This window comes from Coregonus clupeaformis, unplaced genomic scaffold (assembly GCF_020615455.1).
Source record: "Coregonus clupeaformis isolate EN_2021a unplaced genomic scaffold, ASM2061545v1 scaf3633, whole genome shotgun sequence".
NCBI lineage: Eukaryota > Metazoa > Chordata > Actinopteri > Salmoniformes > Salmonidae > Coregonus > Coregonus clupeaformis.
The window spans coordinates 10,586-33,338 of NW_025537087.1; the positions used below are offsets into that span (position 1 = coordinate 10,586).

Sequence of the window (22,753 nt, forward strand, 5' to 3'; positions counted from 1 at the left end):
ATTGACCACATCCATTTAAATCAATGATTGTCAATTGAAAATGTGGTAGTTGTGTTATCCTGTTGTGCGTGTCAGGGCTCCTCTTAAGCACGTTATTCCAATATTTCCTAGAATTGACGCAGGTTACACTTTTGCAAAACTACTAGGTTAAAAATAAGAGCATGAATGACAATAAAGGTATGACTTGAATTATATGTGTAGTAGTGTGATGTTGTTCCCCTAGATTATGCACCAAATTGCACACAAGGGCAGTTCAAGTAGGCCAGGTCAAGAGGGGATGTTAATAAGTTAATAATAATAATAATTCAATGTGGTTTCTTTATTTAATTACAGCTGCATAGCTAATGTTATTTTTTGGTGTACAAACATTTTTATGTATCTATATTGCAAATACACCTAATTGTAAAAGTTGTGTATATTTTGGTTTGGTCCATCGCGGGTTATCTGTATTTATGTACCCTCTTATTGTTCTCTTTTGCCTGACCTTCAACTAGCAAGGTATGTTGTCCTTGGCGCCGTAATTTGTCGATATAAAACTGTGGTAAAGTTACACAAAGTGCTGTTACGCAACTACAGGTTTTGTTACAATGTGGACAATATAAAGATGTATGTTAACAACTTTCACCGAGCTCGCTAATTAGGGTACCTATTGTAACTCGGGAGTATTTGGGTCAGTGTTTGAGTGAGTTTCTATGTGCTCACGCAGGTGCCCGAGAGCTGTGGCTGCACCAAGGGCTAAGCTATTGTGTGTTGTCTCTTCGTGTACAGGTATGTCATTTATTTTTGTCAGAATTATGTTGTATATCATTTTACTTGTATTGTATAGTGTGTTGTTAGGCACTGAATGTGTGCATAAAGCACCTGTTCATTTTTGCCTGACCTTCAACTAGCAAGGTGCCCGAGAGCTGTGGCTGCACCAAGAGCTAACATATTGTGTGTTGTCTCTTCGTGTGCAGGTCGAATAAAAATTATCCAACCATCAGAATTCCAGTTGTGGCAGTGTCCTGTGGCAAGCCGACCGCCGGAGCTGTGCATGTGGATGAGGTGCACGACCTGCGCATGTGAATTTGTTGATGGCTTACTGTAAGTGAATATATACTGTAAACAGTGAAAGTGAATGTAGCATATTCATTAGATACAGGTATTCGTGCTTATTTGTATGTTTTGGATGAATTTGTTTATTGCATTAATTTTTTGGGGTATTTGAATGCACTAAATTACATTGTATTTTAGTGCTCTGTTGAGCCATGGAAGATTCTCAAATCCATAAGACGTGTTATGCTGTGGATTTTAGTGTGGGTAGAGGGAGGGGTGTCCTTCCATTTACACCAATTGTACATTCAGCTCCTGGGAGTAGAGCGTTTGCTAGTCCTGAGTTTGCAAGCACTGGGAGGGGTAGGCTGTTTGTTCCACCTGACCAGGGTATCCCACCTCTGTCTTTTGATGTACCATCATCCACAGTACTCGGTGATAATGGGACGCCTCCGAGTCAGCTTAGTGACCTTATTAAGCAGATTGGTTCAGAGATAGGAGAATCTATCAGAGCGAGTTTACTGCAGCCTGGGGTTTCAAGTCTTTCTCCTGCCCGTCCCCCTCACCAACCCCAGCAGTTTCCCCTGCCTGAGCAGTGTGGGTCAACCTTTATTGATGCGTCCAAGCTGAATCTGGTTGTGAAGTCAGATGTTAGTGCTCCACCTCTTTTTAGGGGTGATGGCTCAGATAAGTACTCTGTCCTGGAGTGGGAGGAGTTAATGGAAGTCTACCTAGAGAAGAGGGGTTACACTGGGTCTGGGAATGTTGGGGAGGTGATGTCTAGGCTCATGGGGAGGGCACGTGATGTGACCAAAGTCTGGAAGCGTAACAACCTTGTTGTCACAGATGTTAAGGCGGTGTTCAGTGTTTTCAAGCAACACTTTGGGGATACTGTCTGCTCAGGTATGCCATTAGCTGATTTCTATTCAATCAAACCATATGCTAATGAGGGTCCAATAGATTTCTGGATTAGGCTTAACAAAGCTGCAGAGGCAGCCGAACAGTACCTTGTGAGTGAGGGCAGGACCTTACCCAATCAGTGCTCAGAGTTGGCAGTCATGTTTGTACGCAACTGTCCTGATAAAGAGTTGGCCCAAGTGTTCAAGAGCAAACCCATTCGTGACTGGACAGCCAGTGAGGTACAGGATCGGTTGGATGAACTGTTAAGGGAACGTAAAGCATGTAGAACACAACTTTCACAGCAGGTTGCTGCTGTTTTTGACTGCCCTCAGGAGGGAGTGGGTCCTGTGAAAAGACCTAATGTGTCATCTTTTTCTCAATGTGGCCGTGAACCAGACCAGGCATCATCTGTATCTGAGGGTGGGACATTAAAGAAAATTTTGACTTTGTTAGAGAAGGCTCTGGTCAGCAATACTCAGCAATACTCAGTCTGTGAGTGGCACAGTGGTCTAAGGCACTACATCGCAGTGCTAGCTGTGCCACTAGAGATCCTGGTTTGAATCCAGGCTCTGTCGTAGCCGGCCGCGACCGGGAGACCCATGGGGCGGCGCACAATTGGACCAGCATCGCCTAGGGTAGTGGAGGGAATGGCCGGCTCAGTTCGTAGTGCATGGTGTTTGCAACGCCAGGGTTGTGGGTTCGATTCCCACGGGGGGTATGAAAAAATAAAAATAACGTATGCACTAACTGTAAGTCGCTCTGGATAAAAGCGTCTGCTAAATGACTTAAACATGTTAAATGTAGAGGGCCCCGTAAACAGTTCCACAAACGTCAGCATGAGTGCGCTGACTGTGGAAGCACTAATCACTGGACCAAAGCTCACTGTCAGATGCACCAGCTGTGCGTCAAGTGCTTTTCTCCGGGCCACATGAGCTTTGACTGTAGTGAGGCTGGGCAGCGACAGAACCCTGGATGTGGACAGACTGGCAGGTCTCAGGAAAACTAGAAAGCCTCCGTTCTGAGGAGGGCAATGTGGGGCATTCTTATTTTTCCTCCACTGATGATGATATCCAATCTGTTTATTCTTACTTTTGTGAGTCAGTACCCAAGAACAACACAGTCATTTTTCAGAACACAATGAGAATTACTCAGAATGACAGTTTGTTTTACACCACTGTGCTAGTACAGGATAAAGTTGAGCTGAAGGGGATGTTAGATAGTGGGTCCATGGCTACTACTCTGCGCGCAGATATTGTACCTCGGTTGAGGGAGGCAGGAGTGGTAGAGGGGAACTTTCTAGCTCCTTCAGACATCATCCTGGTGGGTTGTGGTGGGAACAAACTAGCCCAGTGGGCATGTGTGACTTAAAAATGCAACTTTATGGCTTCTGTTATGTAGTCCCAGTATTTATTGTTGATGGGCAGGTTGATGAACTCATTGTGGGAACTAATGTGTTGAAGTCTCTGATTAGACAGTGAGTTTCTATGTGCTCACGCAGGTGCCCGAGAGCTGTGGCTGCACCAAGGGCTAAGCTATTGTGTGTTGTCTTTTCGTGTACAGGTATGTCATTTATTTTGTCAGAATTATGTTGTATATCATTTTACTTGTATTGTATAGTGTGTTGTTAGGCACTGAATGTGTCCCCTGTCGGTCTGTCCCCCTGTCGGTCTGTCACCTGTTTTTCTGTCTGTGTCCCAGGAGCCAGAGTAAATGCCAAAGACAACAAGTGGCTCACTCCTCTGCACCGGGCCTTGGCTTCCTGCAGTGAGGTACGTGTACTGATACTGTCAGCCCTCACACACACTCCTGTGCATATGTGTTTGACTGTTAAGTGTGTTGTGATTTTTAAATGCACTTTAAACAAAGTTGAACATGATTTGTTCAGCTTTGGACTGTGGTCCTCTGTAGCTCAGCTGGTAGAGCACGGCGCTTGTAACGCCAAGGTAGTGGGTTCGATCCCCGGGACCACCCATACACAAAAATGTATGCACGCATGACTGTAAGTCGCTTTGGATAAAAGCGTCTGTTAATGGCATATTATTATTATTATTTGAACTGTGTTCCTGTAGGAGGCTGTCCAGGTGTTATTGAAACACTCTGCTGATGTGAACGCCAGGGACAAGAACTGGCAAACGCCGCTCCACATCGCTGCGGCCAATAAGGCAGTCCGCTGTGCCGAGGCCCTGGTCCCTCTCCTCAGCAACGTGAACGTGTCAGACCGGGCCGGGCGCACGGCGCTGCACCATGCAGCCTTCAGTGGACACCAGGAGGTTAGCAATTAGCATGGACATGATTACACACTGTAGTCTACACTTTATACCTGTCCTATCCCCATGTTGAGCTTACTGTGCATCCGATTACTTACAATGGTTGAATGTAGGGCTGTGACGGTAATTGGATAACCGTGACATTGACGGTTTTGGATGAAGAACACCATGAAAATAAAATTACCGTCAAAACCAAAAAGAAGTATGATTTTCTCTCCATAAAATGTTTTATCACCTTTATTTTAATGTAGATATACTTTATCCATAGCGGGAGTGTTAACTATTGATTATATGGTATTGTTTTGCTGACTTAGTTGGAGGAGATATAGACAGTTTAATAGATGGACTATCTTTTGATGCACCGCAATCACCAAATCTGCTCTATGCGCGAATAGGAGAGAATCTTTGAAGGTCAATTCAGGTTAATTGAAGAGGGGGGGGTGAGGTGAAAAGTGGGGACCGGGGGTAACTATAGTACCTCTAGATCTATAGCCTACAGGCTGGGGGTGGGTGGGTAGCCTCTGACCTCTGACCTTCACCTCTGACCTTTTTCATTGTTACAGTAGATCAGAGGAGTGAGGTGAAAAAGATGGCTCTCATAGCAAAAAAAAAACATAACAACCTGTTTGGGCACATTTCAGTTTCACACCTAACGACGATGGAGAACCAGATGACTTGGCCAGCCTGTTTGCAGAATATGCGCAAAACCCATAGGCTACCTACTAAGAATTCCAGCACCACAAACGGGACACCGATAAGTGGCGAGCACTGCCAGACACTGGAACTCGTTATTTAGTCATAGGAATGGTGCCTTTACGAACGGTGGAGAAACCCGCCTTCAAAAAAATGCTCTGGAAATTTGACAGACTATACGAGTTACCGGGGAGAAAGTATTTGTCTCAAACAGCGGTCCCTACCTTGTTCAACAAGGTGAAGGGGGAGGTTCAGGCATGTCACGGTTTCGGCCGAGGCGGCTCCTCCTCCTTGTTCGGGCAGGTTTTGCCGGTCGTCGTCTCCGGAGTTCTAGCTGCCACCGCTCGATGTTTCTTGTTTGCTTGGTTTTGTCTGTTAGTCACACCTGTTTTGTGTTAGGTCTCATTTAGCACCCTATTTAGTTTCCTTGTTGTTAGGTTTGTGTTGTGTGTGATTGTTCGTGTCGTGGTTGCGCTACCCGTGTCGGTACGCTATTTTTCCTGAGCTTCCTCCTCGTTTTGTGAGGAGAGATTTACGCACCTGTGTGTGCGCTTGTATTTTACGCCTGTGTGCGTCTTTTGCCTCCGGGCTGTTTTGGATTAATTTTCGTGCTCAGTAAAGTCTTGTTGGACTTACCCTCTGCTGCCTGCGCCTGATTCTACACCACATCCATACACAGCACCGTGACAGAATCACACACCACATAATGGAATCAGCAGGAGCACCCGTCGACCCCATGGAGGAGCGTCTCCTTGGACACGAGCACCGGATCAACCGTATCGGGCACGCCTTGGAGGGCGTCATGGACACCCTTCGTCGATGGGAGACCAGCGGGGTTCCCATAGCCCCACCTATCACACCATCACCTTCACCACCGGACAACCAGCCCGTCCATCGACCGGAACCCAGTGGGATTCGGCTCTCGCTCCCGAGGGCGTACGACGGCACCGCTGCCGGGTGTCAGGGGTTCCTCCTACAAGTGGAGCTCTACATTGCCACCATACACCCGGCGCCCTCGGGATACGAGAGCGTTTCCGCCCTCATCTCCTGTCTCACCGGCAAGGCGTTGGAGTGGGCCAACGCCGAGTGAAGGGGAATAGACGCCGCCACAGTCACCTATGCGGAGTTCTCCCGTCGCTTCCGTGCGGTCTTCGACCATCCACCAGAGGGGAGAGCGGCGGGGGAACGTCTATTCCACCTCCGACAGGGGATGAGGAGCGCTCAGGCGTTTGCACTGGAGTTCCGGACTCTAGCGGCTGATGCGGGGTGGAATGAGAGGGCCCTCATAGACCACTTCAGATGCAGCCTTCGGGAGGACGTCCGCAGGGAGTTAGCCTGCAGGGACACTACACTAACCTTTGACCAGCTGGTGGACATGGCCATTAGACTGGACAACCTGCTGGCGACCCGCGGACGTCCCAGGTGGGGGCCCCCCATTCCACCCTCCAGCGCCTCCGAGCAGTGTCCGATGGAGCTTGGAGGTGCTGGCGCTAGAGGGAGAAGAGGTAGGAGCCCGAGGGGGGCAGTCTCCTGCACCAAGTGTGGGCGCGGAGGGCACACCGCGGCTAGGTGCTGGGGAGTGTCCCCTGGTGAGGGAGAGAGCAGGTCATACAGTGGGGAGTCCACCCAGGTGAGTAGGCGCCCTACTTACCCAGAGCTTTCTGTCGTTCACTTTACCTTACCTGTTTGTTTCCCACAGGTTGCACCTCGGTCCCAGCATAAGGCGCTAGTCGATTCAGGCGCAGCTGGGAATTTTGTAGACCGGAGATTCTGTGTTAAGTTAGGGATTCCCCTCCTTCCAGTCGAAAAACCCTTTCCTGTACATGCCCTAGATAGTCGTCCGTTAGGATCTGGGTTGATTGGGGAGGTCACAGCGCCACTTAGGATGATGACGCAGGGGGGTCATGAGGAGACGATTCAACTCTATCTTATCGACTCTCCTGCGTATCCGGTGGTACTGGGGCTTCCCTGGTTGATGACCCATGATCCTACTATTTCGTGGCGAGAGAAAGCTCTTAAAGGGTGGTCTGCTCAGTGTGAGGGGTTATGTCTGGGTGTTTCCGTAGGGGCGACCTCGGTGGAGAGTCCGAACCAGATGCCAGCACTGCACATTCCTCCTGAGTATGAGGATTTGGCGCTCGTGTTCAGTAAGACCAGAGCGGCACAGTTGCCACCTCATAGACAAGGGGATTGTGCGATAGACCTCCAGACAGGAGCAGCGCTTCCGCGGAGCCATGTGTATCCTTTGTCACAGGAGGAGAAAAGGGCAATGGAGACTTACATTGCCGAGTCTCTGAGACAGGGATACATACGGACCTCCACTTCTCCCGCGTCCTCGAGCTTCTTTTTTGTGAAGAAAAAGGATGGAGGTTTGCGGCCGTGTATTGATTACCGCGGTCTCAATCAGGTGACGGTGAAGTACAGCTATCCACTTCCTCTGATTGGGACCATGACGGAGTCCTTACACGGGGCAAGGTTCTTCACAAAATTGGATCTCAGGAGCGCATATAACTTGGTGCCCATTAGGGAGGGCGATGAGTGGAAGACAGCATTTAGTACTACATCCGGCCATTACGAGTATCTCGTCATGCCATATGGGTTAATGAATGCTCCATCAGTCTTCCAATCGTTTGTAGACAAACTTTTCCGGGACATGCAGGCGCAGGGAGTAGTGGTGTACATAGATGATATTCTTGTGTACAGTGCTACTCGGGCCGAGCATGTAGCCCTGGTGCGCAGGGTATTGAGGAGACTGTTGGAGCATGACCTGTATGTCAAAGCTGAGAAATGTCTGTTCTTCCAGGAGTCAGTGTCCTTTTTGGGTTACCAGTTGTCTGCGTCAGGGGTGAGAATGGAGGTGGACCGAGTGTCCGCCGTGCGTAATTGGCAAACCCCAACTACGGTTAAAGAGGTGCAGCGGTTCTTGGGTTTTGCGAATTACTACCGGAGGTTTATCCGGGGTTTTGGACAGGTGGCAGCTCCCATAACGTCTCTTCTGAAGGGGGGTCCGGTGCGCTTGCAGTGGTCAGCTGAGGCGGACAGGGCCTTTGGGAGACTGAAGGACCTGTTTACCTCGGCCCCGGTGTTGGCGCACCCGGATCCCACTTTACCCTTCCAAGTTGAGGTGGACGCGTCTGAGGCCGGTATCGGGGCAGTTCTTTCTCAACGATCCGGTACACCACCTAAGCTCCGCCCCTGTGCTTTTTATTCTAAGAAGCTCAGTCCGGCGGAGCGGAATTATGACGTAGGGGACAGGGAGCTGTTAGCCGTAGTACAGGCCCTAAAGGTGTGGAGGCATTGGCTTGAGGGGGCTCAGCACCCTTTCCTCATTCTGACCGACCATCGTAACCTGGAGTACATTCGGGCAGCTAGGAGACTGAATCCTCGCCAGGCTCGATGGACTATGTTTCTCGCCCGGTTTGTGTTCAAGATCACTTACATCCCTGGGTCCCAGAACGGGAAGGCAGATGCTCTGTCCCGTCGGTATGACACGGAGGAGAGGTGCGTGGAGTCCATTCCCATACTACCGGAGTCTTGTCTGGTGGCACCGGTGGTGTGGGAGGTCGATGCGGAGATCGAGCGGGCGTTACGCACCGAGCCTAGTCCTCCACAGTGTCCGGTGGGTCGGGTGTACGTCCCGCTCGAGGTCCGGGATCGGCTGATTTATTGGGCTCACACGTCCCCCTCCTCTGGACATCCGGGTATTGGCCGGACGGTGCACTGCCTTAGTACGAAGTACTGGTGGCCAACGTTAGCCAGGGATGTGAGGGTTTATGTCTCCTCCTGCTCAGTATGTGCCCAGTGTAAGGCGCCCAGACACTTGCCCAGGGGTAAATTACAGCCCCTGCCCGTTCCACAACGACCCTGGTCTCACCTCTCGGTGGATTTTGTTACCGATCTTCCCTCCTCACAGGGGAATACCACCATCCTGGTCGTTGTGGATCGGTTCTCGAAGGCCTGTCGTCTCCTTCCCATGCCGGGTCTTCCTACGGCCCTACAGACCGCTGAGGCTCTATTTACTCACGTCTTCCGGCATTACGGGGTGCCCGAGGATATAGTGTCCGATCGAGGCCCCCAGTTTACCTCCAGAGTCTGGAGAGCATTTATGGAACGTTTGGGGGTCTCGGTGAGCCTTACCTCGGGTTACCACCCGGAGAGTAATGGGCAGGTTGAACGAGTCAACCAGGATGTGGGTAGGTTTCTGAGGTCATATTGTCAGGGCCGGCCGGAGGAGTGGGCGAGATATGTGCCCTGGGCCGAGATGGCACAGAACTCTCTCCGCCACTCCTCCACCCAACTAACCCCTTTTCAGTGTGTATTAGGGTACCAGCCGGTTCTGGCACCATGGCATGAGAGCCAGATCGAGGCCCCTGCTGTGGATGAGTGGGTGCGGCGCTCGGAGGAGACGTGGGGACGCTGCACACGTCCATCTGCAGCGTGCCATACGTCGACAGAAGACGAGCGCCGACCTACACCGCAGTGAGGGGCCAGTGTACGCACCTGGAGATCGAGTCTGGCTCTCAACCAGAAACCTGCCCCTCCGCCTGCCCTGCCGGAAGCTGGGTCGGCGGTTTGTGGGGCCTTTTAAAGTCCTGAGGAGATTGAACGAGGTGAGTTACAGGTTAGAACTACCTATTGATTACAAGAATATTAACCCCTCGTTCCATGTGTCTCTCCTCAGGCCGGTGGTAGCTGGTCCACTCCAGGACTTTGAGATTGAGGAGACTCCTCCGCCCCCGTTGGACATCGAGGGGGCTCCGGCGTACACGGTTCGGACCATCCTGGATTCGAGACGCCGGATGGGGGGTCTCCAATATCTCGTGGAGTGGGAGGGGTACGGTCCGGAGGAGCGGTGCTGGGTGCCAAGGAGGGACATTCTGGATCCGTCCCTGATGACCGAATTCCATCGTGGTCATCCTACGCGCCCTGCTCCGCGTCCCCCTGGTCGTCCCCGAGGCCGGAGGCGGCGCGCGGCTGGAGCCGCGCGTCAAGGGGGGGGTACTGTCACGGTTTCGGCCGAGGCGGCTCCTCCTCCTTGTTCGGGCAGGTTTCGCCGGTCGTCGTCTCCGGAGTTCTAGCTGCCACCGCTCGATGTTTCTTGTTTGTTTGGTTTTGTCTGTTAGTCACACCTGTTTTGTGTTAGGTCTCATTTAGCACCCTATTTAGTTTCCTTGTTGTTAGGTTTGTGTTGTGTGTGATTGTTCGTGTCGTGGTTGCGCTACCCGTGTCGGTACGCTATTTTTCCTGAGCTTCCTCCTCGTTTTGTGAGGAGAGATTTACGCACCTGTGTGTGCGCTTGTATTTTACGCCTGTGTGCGTCTTTTGCCTCCGGGCTGTTTTGGATTAATTTTCGTGCTCAGTAAAGTCTTGTTGGACTTACCCTCTGCTGCCTGCGCCTGATTCTACACCACACCCATACACAGCACCGTGACAAGGCAGAGCTAAAGGACGTAGATTTGTTTATTTTTGCACTGAATATGGACATGTGGTCAAGTGTAAATATGACTCCTTACATGAACCTAACAGTGCACTATCTGACGAAAGACTGGACACTGAAATCCAACTGTTTGGAAACAACCTACATTCCGGAATTCCTTGACTGGGCCCTTGACGAAAATCTAATGTCCTGTATCGCCACAGACAACAGGGCCAACATTGTGGCTGAAGTGAGGCAACTGAACTGGCCTTGGCTAAATTGCTTTGGCCACAATCTCCATCTCGCTGTCACCATCAATGTGAAGCCAGAGCACAGGCCGTGTTCTAGGCCTATGTAGAACTCTGGTGGGCACTTTTTAGCAGAGCTGGCGATTTAAAAGAGGGACCTAGTAAGGCCCAGACCGAGCTGAACCTCCCAATTCACAACCTCATTCTTGTGAGAAATTAAGTTTTAATAACTAAGCTGTAATAACCATTTATAGGCTATTCAATGTTAAAAGAATAAGCTATGCAAAATTATTGTTCATGAATAATTGTAATTCAGATGCCCGAGCAAATAAACAAACAAAATAGGCTAGTTTCCTTGAATCACTTAATGTTGCATTAACATAGGCCCATTGTTTTATTTAGCCAATCATACTCTAATTAAACCACTGATTATAATGAGTTAATAATGAGAATATAGAACATATTCTGGGAATCCTACATGTTACGTGTGTATACTATACCAGAAAGCATGATCATTAGCTTCTTCTGGATTGTTTTAAATCGCGTAGCCTGTCGGAAGGCAGCGGGTGCGGCGAATAGGCTTCCAAATAGATGACTGTTGAGTTGTGAATGTCAGTGAAAGAGAGGCTCAACCAGGCATATCGCAATTTTTCAAAATACAATGGAGGGAAAACAGTTTGGAAAGCAATTGGCTTATTGCTTCAAAGAGAAGAAGATGAAAATACTAATGTATTTTTTAATGATCAAAATCCTCAACTTAATTGAGGGAACAGTATTATTGGCATCGGCTATATCCCCGGTGAGTGTGCATATTCACTGTCTTTATCACTGGGTCAGTGCCACTTGAAAGTCGTGTTGAAAAAGATTCTGCTAATCTCTCTAGTCATATAAAGTGTAGTAGAATTGCGTGATTTTAAAATAATAAAAGGCCACATTTTTCCAGTGAAAAGAAACCTACTCCACCACCCGCTGCATTGAACAGCCTGTGATTGAGTTATATTATTAGCCTAAATTATGACTATCCAATTTACTAATCACATTAGGAATAGTCAGCTATTTTACATAAGTTCCGAGCTGGTCATGGGTGCACTTCAGCCACGCTCAAGGTCCTAAACGATATTATAACCGCAATTGATAATAGACAGTACTGTGCAGCCGTCTTCATCGACCTGGCCAAGGCTTTCGACTCTGTCAACCACCGCATTCTTATTGGCAGACTAAATAGCCTTGGTTTCTCAAATGACTGCCTCGCCTGGTTCACCAACTACTTCTCAGATAGAGTTCAGTGTGTCAAATCGGAGGGCCTGTTGTCTGGACCTATGGCAGTCTCTATGGGGGTGCCACAGGGTTCAATTCTTGGGCCGACACTTTTCTCCGTGTATATCAATGATGTCGCTCTTGCTGCTGGTGACTCTCAGATCCACCTCTACGCAGACGACACCATTTTGTATACATCTGGCCCTTCATTGGACACTGTGTTAACAAACCTCCAAACGAGCTTCAATGCCATACAACACTCCTTCAGTAGCCTCCAACTGCTCTTAAACACTAGTAAAACTAAATGTATGCTTTTCAATCGAACGCTGCTGGCACCCGCCCACCCGACTAGAATCACCACTCTCGACGGGTATGACCTAGAGTATGTGGACAACTACAAATACCTAGGTGTCTGTTTAGACTGTAAACTCTCCTTCCAGACTCACATAAAGAATCTCCAATCCAAAGTTAAATCTAGAATCGGCTTCCTATTTCGCAAACAAAGCCTCCTTCACTCATGCTGCCAAACATGCCCTCGTAAAACTGACTATCCTACCGATCCTTGACTTCGGCGATGTCATTTACAAAATAGCCTCCAACACTCTACTCAGCAAACTGGATGTAGTCTATCACAGTGCCATCCGTTTTGTCTCCAAAGCCCCATACACTACCCACCACTGTGACCTGTACGCTCTTGTTGGCTGGTCCTCACTACATGTTCGTCGTCAAACCCACTGGCTCCAGGCCATCTATAAATCACTGCTAGGCAAATCCCCGCCTTATCTTAGCTCATTGGTCACCATAGCAGCACCCACCCGTAGTCTGCGCTCCAGCAGGTATATCTCACTGGTCATTCCCAAAGCCAACACCTCCTTTGGCCGCCATTCCTTCCAGTTCTCTGCTGCCAATGACTGGAACGAATTGCAAAAATCTCTGAAGCTGGAGACTCTTATCTCCCTCACTAACTTTAAGCATCAGTTGTCAGAGCACCTTACCGATCACTGCACCTGTACACAGCCCATCTGAAATTAGCCCACCCAACTACCTCATCCCTATATTGTTATTTATTTTGCTCTTTTGCACCCCGGTATCTCTATTTGCACATAATCTCTTGCACATCTAGCATTCCAGTGTTAATACTATTGTAATTATTTTGCACTATAGCCTATTTATTGCCTTACCTCCATAACTTGCTACATTTGCACACACTGTATATATATTTTCTGTTGTATTTTTGACTTTATGTTTTTTTACCCCAAATGTAACTCTGTGTTGTTTTTATCGCACTGCTTTGCTTTATCTTGGCCAGGTCGCAGTTGTAAATGAGAACTTGTTCTCAACTGGCTTACCTGGTTAAATAAAGGTGAACAATTTTTATTTTTTTTAAATAAGTTTGCAAATGTGATGATGCATGGAATGCTTGATATTTTTCATGGAGAAAATTAGCTTCCCCAAACTTGAGAGCAAGACTGGCCTAAACGCGCTAATGTTTTCCTTTGCTAATGTCCGTCCCGCCCCCCTGTCAGCTGTCAGTTTTGTCGATGACCACGTACATAAGACACGCCAATCACCGACACCTGAAGTTCCATGACCATCACAGCCCTAGTTGTATGCTTGAGTTTGTTCAGAGGAGGCTTTTAATAAAATCCGATCTGAGTGTGAAATGCCTTACTGAGGGTAAATGGAAGCTCCTCTTGTGCCCGGCTCAGCCTTATACAGTTTAAGGTACTTTACCGTATCCATTTCAGTAAGGCCAGATTGTCCAAATTCTACCCAAATATTGATGGTACATGTGACAGGTGTAAAAGCTCCTTGGCGGACTTGACCCACATGTTCTGGTCCTGTCCCCGTCTGGCAGATTATTTGTCCACTATTTAAAACCCTTTCTGAAGCATTTGATATAAAGTTGCAGCCTAGTGCAGAAATTGCTATTTTTGGAGTACCAAACAACAATCCTTCTCTGACCAATAGACAGCTAGATGCCATTGCCTTTGCCTCCATGTTAGCCCGCAGAAGGATTTTATTGGATTGGAAATCTATCAATCCTCCCTTAGCCTCTCTTTGGCTCAAAGATCTGAAGCTGTTCCTAAAATGAGAAAAAATGAAGTTACCATTCGAGGGTCAACCAACTCATTTTATTCCTCCTGGGACCCGATGATATCCTATTTTGAACAGCTCCAAACACTTCCTCCAGATTAGTACTCTTGGCCCCACCTTGAGATTACTGCTATATAGGCCTATAAAATCACTTAATCACCTGAAATTGTTAGGCTATTACATTTTTGCTTGAAGTAACGTTGTTGTATACTTTTGTTTTGTTTTCTGACATGTAACTCAATTACTTTCCCTTTCTTTTTAAATGTGTTTGGAGGCATTCTGGGGGAGGGGGAGGTCAAAGGGGGACTAAAAGGGGAGAAATGTACCATGTCTTTACATGTTATCTTTCATTCATTGTGAATACAAAATATATAATTTTAAAGGGAAGGCTTTGAAGCCAGATTTAGCGGATTTTGCTGTTTAGTTTTCCTCAACCTGTGTTTTGTTTCTCTCTCCTCTCCCTGTTAGATGGTGAGGCTGCTTCTCTCCAGAGGAGCCAACATTAATGCCTTTGACAAGAAGGATCGCCGAGCAATCCACTGGGCTGCTTACATGGGTGATGAGTTTACCACATCATTTACATTCTGACTAATGTCCTTTATACCAATGAATGAATGAATGAATGGACTGTGTGTTAGTCTCACAGCTCAGCTGTATGAGCCACGTCTAGTGTGTTATTATGTCAGAATCATGTACTAAGTAGGTTGATTAGATGTTTTCAGTTGTACTAACATGATGTAGGTGTTGCTTATGGTGCTGTGTACCACTGTAAACTAATCTATCTCTCCCTCTCTCTGCCTATCTCTCTGTGTTTGTATCTCTGTTTCTCTCTTAACCCCCCTTACTATCTCCCTCCCTCTCTCTCTCTCTCTCTCTCTCTCTCTCTCTCTCTCTCTCTCTCTCTCTCTCTCTCTCTCTCTCTCTCTCTCTCTCTCTATTTATCCCTCCCCCTCTCTCTCTACCATAGGGCACATTGAGGTGGTGAAACTGCTGGCCTCTCATGGATCAGAGGTGTCCTGTAAAAACAAGAAGGCCTACACCCCTCTCCACTCTGCAGCCTCCAGTGGAATGATCAGTGTGGTCAAGTACCTCCTGGACCTTGGTGTGGATGTGAGTCAACACGCATTCAAATGTGTAGGGGGTTTTCATAATAGTAATGAAGAGAGAGAGGTTAGAGCCAGTGATTTGGACCAGGGGGTTTTCATAACCAAGTAATGAAGAGAGAGAGGTTGGACCAGGGGGTTTTCATAACCAGGTAATGAAGAGAGAGAGGTTGGACCAGGGGGTTTTCATAACCAAGTAATGAAGAGAGAGAGGTTGGACCAGGGGGTTTTCAGAACCAAGTAATGAAGAGAGAGAGGTTGGACCAGGGGGTTTTCATAACCAGGTAATGAAGAGAGAGAGGTTGGACCAGGGGGTTTTCATAACCAAGTAATGAAGAGAGAGAGGTTGGACCAGGGGGTTTTCATAACCAAGTAATGAAGAGAGAGAGGTTGGACCAGGGGGGTTTTCAGAACCAAGTAATGAAGAGAGAGAGGTTGGACCAGGGGGTTTTCATAACCAGGTAATGAAGAGAGAGAGGTTGGACCAGGGGGTTTTCAGAACCAAGTAATGAAGAGAGAGAGGTTGGACCAGGGGTTTTTCATAACCAAGTAATGAAGAGAGAGAGGTTGGACCAGGGGGTTTTCATAACCAAGTAATGAAGAGAGAGAGGTTGGACCAGGGGGTTTTCAGAACCAAGTAATGAAGAGAGAGAGGTTGGACCAGGGGGTTTTCATAACCAAGTAATGAAGAGAGAGAGGTTGGACCAGGGGGTTTTCATAACCAAGTAATGAAGAGAGAGAGGTTGGACCAGGGGGTTTTCAGAACCAAGTAATGAAGAGAGAGAGGTTGGACCAGGGGTTTTTCATAACCAAGTAATGAAGAGAGAGAGGTTGGACCAGGGGGTTTTCAGAACCAAGTGACCTGATCAGGAATGTATTGTTTTGTTCTCTCTCTCCCCCCCCTCTCTCTCTCTCTCCACTCTTTTCCCTCCCTTGCTCCCTCCAGATAAATTATCCCAATGGGTACGGTAACACCCCCCTCCACGTGGCATGCTACAACGGGCATGATGTGGTGGTGAATGAGCTGATCGAGTGTGGCGCCAACGTGAACCAGGTGTACGAGAAGGGTTTCGCCCCACTCCACTTCACGGCCGCCTCGCGCCATGGGGCGCTCTGCCTGGAGCTGCTGGTGGGCAACGGGGCCCTCGTCAACATCAAGGTGAGGAGACCGGATGACCAACACTGTGTCTGAACTAAATAACACCCTATTCCCTATGTAGTGCACTACTTTTGACCAGGGGCCCATAGAGCAAGGAGCCTTGATGACACTGCCTGTGCCCCAAATGGCACCCTGTTCCCTTTATAAGTACACTACTTTGGTTCAAAAAGTAGTGTACTTATAAATAGGGTGCCATTTGGGACGCACACACTGACGCAGCACATGGCTTAGTATTTGGCCCTGGTCTACATTCAAATACCAATGGAATAGGCCTAACAATGCAAACTAAATGCCATCAAGCGCTCCTCCAATACGTGTTTGATTTTGCCTGTGGTCAGCAGCACAGACTGCCGTGTGAACCATCTTTGTCTTTCTATCTGCAGAGTAAAGATGGAAAGACCCCCCCTCCACATGACGGCCATCCACGGACGCTTCTCCAGATCTCAAGCCATCATCCAGAATGGTGAGTCGCTGTGAATGCTCTCAACTGAATATATATGAACCAGTAGGCTCTTCAGCATTGTCTTTTGTCTTCAAACCATGATTCACTGGCACAGAGCAATGTTACTTGCAATGTGGTTGAACATGAAGCTTCATGAGGCCTCTAGGGTCAAGTGGTTGACGTGTGTGTGTGTCTGTGTGTGTGTATGTGTGTGTGTGTGTGTCTGTGTGTGTGTGTGTGTGTGTGTGTGTGTGTGTGTGTGTGTGTGTTCTGTAGGTGCTGAGATCGACTGTGAAGAAAAGAATGGAAACACACCTCTGCACATCTCTGCTCGCTACGGCCATGAGTTACTCATCAATACACTCATCACGAACGGAGCTGACACAGCCAAGTGAGAACACACACAGTTTCCAGCAAAAATGCAACATGCATCTGCAATTCTGTCATTGACCGAATTCCCGCTTGGAGACTATGCTCAACACATTGTGGTGTGTGGGGGTTGATAGACAGGGCATTGCAGCATGCTGATGTGTTGATCTGCTGTGGGGTTTAATGAGGACTGTGATGTGGTGCTGTTTCCAATCTTAGCTGAATCAACTGTAAGTCGCTCTGGATAAGAGTGTCTGCTTAAAGTCTAAAATGTAAAAATGTGTTGCAGGCGAGGCGTCCATGGGATGTTCCGCCTCCACCTGTCTGCTCTCAGTGGGTTCTCTGACTGCTGTCGGAAGCTCCTCTCATCAGGCTTTGATATAGACACCCCTGACGACTTTGGAAGGACCTGTTTACATGCTGCAGCAGCTGTTGGGTGAGTGGACTGGTCCAGGCTTTACACCAAGGAATATTTAGTTCATGAACTGGAAAGCCACCAGAAAGAACAAACACATATTCACACTCTTACATTTCACATTGTTTAGCAGTATAAAAAAATCGTATAGATCATTAGTGCAGTATAATTTCTGTATAATGTGGTTCCATGCCATGGTGGTATTGACTTGCGCTCTGGTCTAAATTGTCTTTATATCTTCTTGAAAGAGAAGAGAAACCTGCAAACTGCTCTTGCTAGTATCACTTTTTATTATTGCTTTTATTAGCATTATAAAAACAGTGATACTAGCAAGAGCAGTGTACGGGTTTCTCTTTTCTTTAAGGTTCTCATTGTTACCATCCACCTGATAGCTCAGATGTGAAAGGGCCTTTCTGAACTTGATATCTTGTTACCATCCACCTGATAGCTCAGATGTACGAGAGCCTTTCTGAACTTGATATCTTGTTACCATCCACCTGATAGCTCAGATGTACGAGAGCCTTTCTGAACTTGATATCTTGTTACCATTCACCTGATAGCTCAGATGTACGAGGGCCTTTCTGAACTTGATATCTTGTTACCAGGAACCTGGACTGTCTGAATCTGCTGCTCAACACAGGGGCAGACTTCAACAGAAAGGACAGCTTCGGAAGGTCTGTCTGTGGCATCAAATAACTTTCATATGTGATCTTTATGATAATGGGGAATATAGTATAGGGGCATATAGGAATTATTATGGGAAATATTGGGCGGCAGGTAGCCTAGCGGTTAAGAGCGTTGGGTCAGTAACCGAAAGGTTGCTGGTTCAAATCCCCTAGCTGACTAGGTGAAAAATGTGTCTATGTGCACTGCAGCAAGGCACTTAACCCTAATTGCTCCTGTAAGTCGCACTGGATAAGAGTGTCTGCTAAATGACGTAAATGTAAAATGTAAATGTTTTACAGCTCCAATAAGTTGTTTCTGTTGTTGATGTTGAATGGTTTCTGTGCGTTCTTCTAGGAGTCCTCTGCATTATGCGGCAGCCAATTGTAACTACCAGTGTCTGTTTGCCTTGGTGGGGTCTGGGGCCAGTGTGAACGATCTGGATAAAAGGGGTTGCACCCCGCTCCACTACGCTGCTGCCTCCGACACAGACGGAAAGTACGTCTCACACCTCTCTTACTGTTGTGTGTGTTGTGGTGCCATGACCTTTCACATTTCACTGTAGTCTGGAGAGTATGTTGTGGTGCCATGACCTTTCACATTTCACTGTAGTCTGGAGAGTATGTTGTGGTGCCATGACCTTTCACATTTCACTGTAGTCTGGAGAGTATGTTGTGGTGCCATGACCTTTCACATTTCACTGTAGTCTGGAGAGTATGTTGTGGTGCCATGACCTTTCACATTTCACTGTAGTCTGGAGAGTATGTTGTGGTGCCATGACCTTTCACATTTCACTGTAGTCTGGAGAGTATGTTGTGGTGCCATGACCTTTCACATTTCACTGTAGTCTGGAGAGTATGTTGTGGTGCCATGACCTTTCACATTTCACTGTAGTCTGGAGAGTATGTTGTGGTGCCATGACCTTTCACATTTCACTGTAGTCTAGAGTATGTTGTTGGCCGTGTTTGAATACATACTAGTGTTAAATCTGCAGTATGAAAGCTTGGCCACGTCTCCTTTGGGAAAGTGTCTCTGCTTGCTTATCTGTCTGTCTTGATGTTGGTATAATGATTAGTGAACTCTTGACCTCTGACCTCTAGGTGTCTGGAATATTTGCTGCGAAACGACGCTAACCCAGGGATCAGGGACAATCAGGGCTACAACGCAGTCCATTACGCGTCTGCGTACGGACACCGCCTCTGTCTGGAGCTGGTGAGTCAGAACCACAGGGGACTAGACGCCCTGCATTCACAGACCATTTTGTCTGCGTCCCAAATGGATGTAGGGCCCATAGGGCTCTGGTCAAAAGTAATGCACTATATAGGGAATAGGGTGCCATTTGGGACAGACGTTGATATTCAGTAGGTTTTAAGGTGTGGTTGCATGTTTGTCGTGGCCGCATCGTCACTCTTGATGTTCTTTTTCCAGATTGCAAGTGAAACACCTTTAGATGTGGTAAGTACCAGTTGGTTACTTTTCCTCACACTAGCTTGTTTAAGATTACGAATGCAACACCCCAGTATGTCTGCAGGGGCTGGTCACTGAGATTTACAACATGAAACATGCTACTAGACTAACCTTCAAAGTAAATATGTTACAAGTCTAAACTGGCCCGTCCTTGTCTTTCCCCAGCTAATGGAAACCTCAGGGACAGACATCCTGAACGACTCTGATGTCAGAGCTCCCATCAGCCCCCTACACTTAGCTGTGAGTAAAGCCTACCTGCTCCTGTAGGGGTCTCGCCACATGACAAATGGCACCCTATTCCCTATTTAGTGCACTACTTTTGACCAGAACCTTATGGGCCCAGATCAAAAGTACTGCACTACATGGGAAATAGGGTGCTATCTGGGATGCAGGCATGGTGTTGTTTTTCCACGAAAAGTTGATTGTCCAGACACTCACACACCATGTTCCTATCTGTTCCTGATTAGTGTAAAATACATGCATATTTTGACACGGTGATGATGAGGATGATTTCCTTATTTTGCCATTTGAGTTAATCAACCTCCAACAGAGGAGTAGTAGTGTGTTTGTTTCTAAATCTCACGCTTGGCAGGGACCTTCGATGTTGATGCTGGGCGGGAGAAAAAAATGGGCACCCGATTTGAGAGACACTGGTCTACTTTAGAGGTCTAGGACTGTTTCTGTTCAGGCATACCACTGGTCTACTATAGGACATTGATTATATTAAGAGTGTATATCTGTTCAGGCATACCACTGGTCTACTATAGGACATTGATTATATTAGGAGTGTATTTCTGTTCAGGCGCACCACTGGTCTACTATAGGACATTGATTATATTAGGAGTGTATATCTGTTCTGGCATACCACTGGTCTACTATAGGACATTGATTATATTAGGAGTGTATATCTGTTCTGGCATACCACTGGTCTACTATAGAACATTGATTATATTAGGAGTGTATATCTGTTCAGGCGCACCACTGGTCTACTATAGGACATTGATTATATTAGGAGTGTATTTCTGTTCAGGCGCACCACTGGTCTACTATAGGACATTGATTATATTAGGAGTGTATATCTGTTCTGGCATACCACTGGTCTACTATAGGACATTGATTATATTAGGAGTGTATATCTGTTCTGGCATACCACTGGTCTACTATAGGACATTGATTATATTAGGAGTGTATATCTGTTCTGGCATACCACTGGTCTACTATAGGACATTGATTATATTAGGAGTGTATATCTGTTCTGGCATACCACTGGTCTACTATAGGACATTGATTATATTAGGAGTGTATATCTGTTCAGGCATACCACTGGTCTACTATAGGACATTGATTATATTAGGAGTGTATATCTGTTCTGGCATACCACTGGTCTACTATAGGACATTGATTATATTAGGAGTGTATATCTGTTCTGGCATACCACTGGTCTACTATAGGACATTGATTATATTAGGAGTGTATATCTGTTCAGGCATACCACTGGTCTACTATAGGACATTGATTATATTAGGAGTGTATATCTGTTCAGGCATACCACTGGTCTACTATAGGACATTGATTATATTAGGAGTGTATATCTGTTCAGGCATACCACTGGACTTTGCTTCAGACTGTGTGTTTGTTTCCATTCAGGCGTACCACGGCCACCACCATGCTATGGAGGTCCTGGTTCAGTCTCTGCTGGATCTAGACGTGAGGAACAGCCAGGGGCGCACCCCTCTGGACCTGAATGCCTTTAAAGGCCATGTGGAGTGTGTTGACGTCCTCATCAACCAGGGAGCCTCCATCCTGGTTAAAGACTTCACCCTGAAGAGGACCCCCATCCACGCTGCAGGTACGCATAGGATATCACGTAAGACCTAGAGATTCTGTAATTCAAAAGTTTTCCTTACCAAGATGGACATTTGTTTGGTCATGTTGCTAGGACGCCAATGTCCACTCTAGGGATATTATATAGCATAGTGTGAAAATGCCCACTACACACTGATCTAAGGTCATTTTTTGTCATTATTGCTGAGGATCTGGGGAGGGTAAGCTGATCCTAGATCAGTGCACAGGGGGACTTCTATCCAGAGCCAGGTACACAGCTAGCAGGTGACAGGCTTCGAGGGCCTCAGCCCCAAAATGTTTTATTATCTGCTGTGTTAACATCATGAGGATGTCATCTACCAATACCACTGTTCTAGAAATCTGTCTGTTCATGTGAAGGTAATAGTCGTCCAGCAATCAGCTCATATCCTCTCTGTTTAGCCTCCTCTAGCTACCAACGGTCAATCATCTCACATTCTTATATCCTCTCTGTTTAGCCTCCTCTAGCTACCAACGGTCAATCATCTCACATTCTTATATCCTCTCTGTTTATCCTCCTCTAGCTACCAACGGTCATTCGGAGTGTTTGCGTTTGCTGATTGGAAATGCTGACCTCCAGAGTGCAGTAGACGTTCAAGACGGGAATGGACAGTAAGTCAATTGGGTTTTGGATACAATTCCTGAAATAAAGAGATTTTGACACTAGGTCTACGTCCCAAATGGCACCCTATGCCCTACTTGGTGCACTACTTTAAACCAGAACCCTATGGGCTCGGGTCAAAAGTAGTGTACCATATAGGGAATAGGTTGCCATTTGGGACTCAGCCTGGTTATTACCAGTTTGTAATATGACCTTGTTGTCTTGTGTATCAGAACCCCTCTGATGCTGTCGGTGCTGAGCGGACACACAGACTGTGTGTACTCACTGCTCAACAAGGGAGCCAGCGTAGAAGCCAAAGACAAGTGGGGCAGAACAGCGCTACACAGAGGGGTGAGGAGGAGAGCTGGCTGTATACGCTCACACACAGAAAGAGACGGGGAGGCTCAAATATACATATTATCTTCAGAAAAGTAGTTGTCCATGGGTAGTGGTGTATTCATCCCTGTAGGGGGACCTGCCTCCAGACATCATTTGTAATAATTGATGATTCATTATTATATCATTGATTATTAGTTATTCAAATCCATTCTTGTCTCCCCGCCCTTCCTCCCAGGAGTTGACGGGTCATGAGGAGTGTGTGGAGGCCCTGCTGCAGCACAGCGCCAGCTTCCTGGTTCGGGACTGTAAGGGGCGGACCCCTGTCCACCTGGCGGCGGCATCCAGACACATCGGGGTGCTGGGGGGCTCCTACACGCCGCCCAAAAAAGCTGTGATGTCACGAGAGGCTGTGTCCTGGAGGG

At 47.3% G+C, this 22,753-nt stretch overlaps 1 pseudogene; it reads left to right on the plus strand.

Annotated features, from left to right (window-relative positions):
• The first annotated feature begins 741 nt into the window (after positions 1-741).
• LOC121563352 lies at positions 742-22,442 on the plus strand (annotated as a pseudogene).
• Positions 22,443-22,753: the final 311 nt, after the last annotated feature.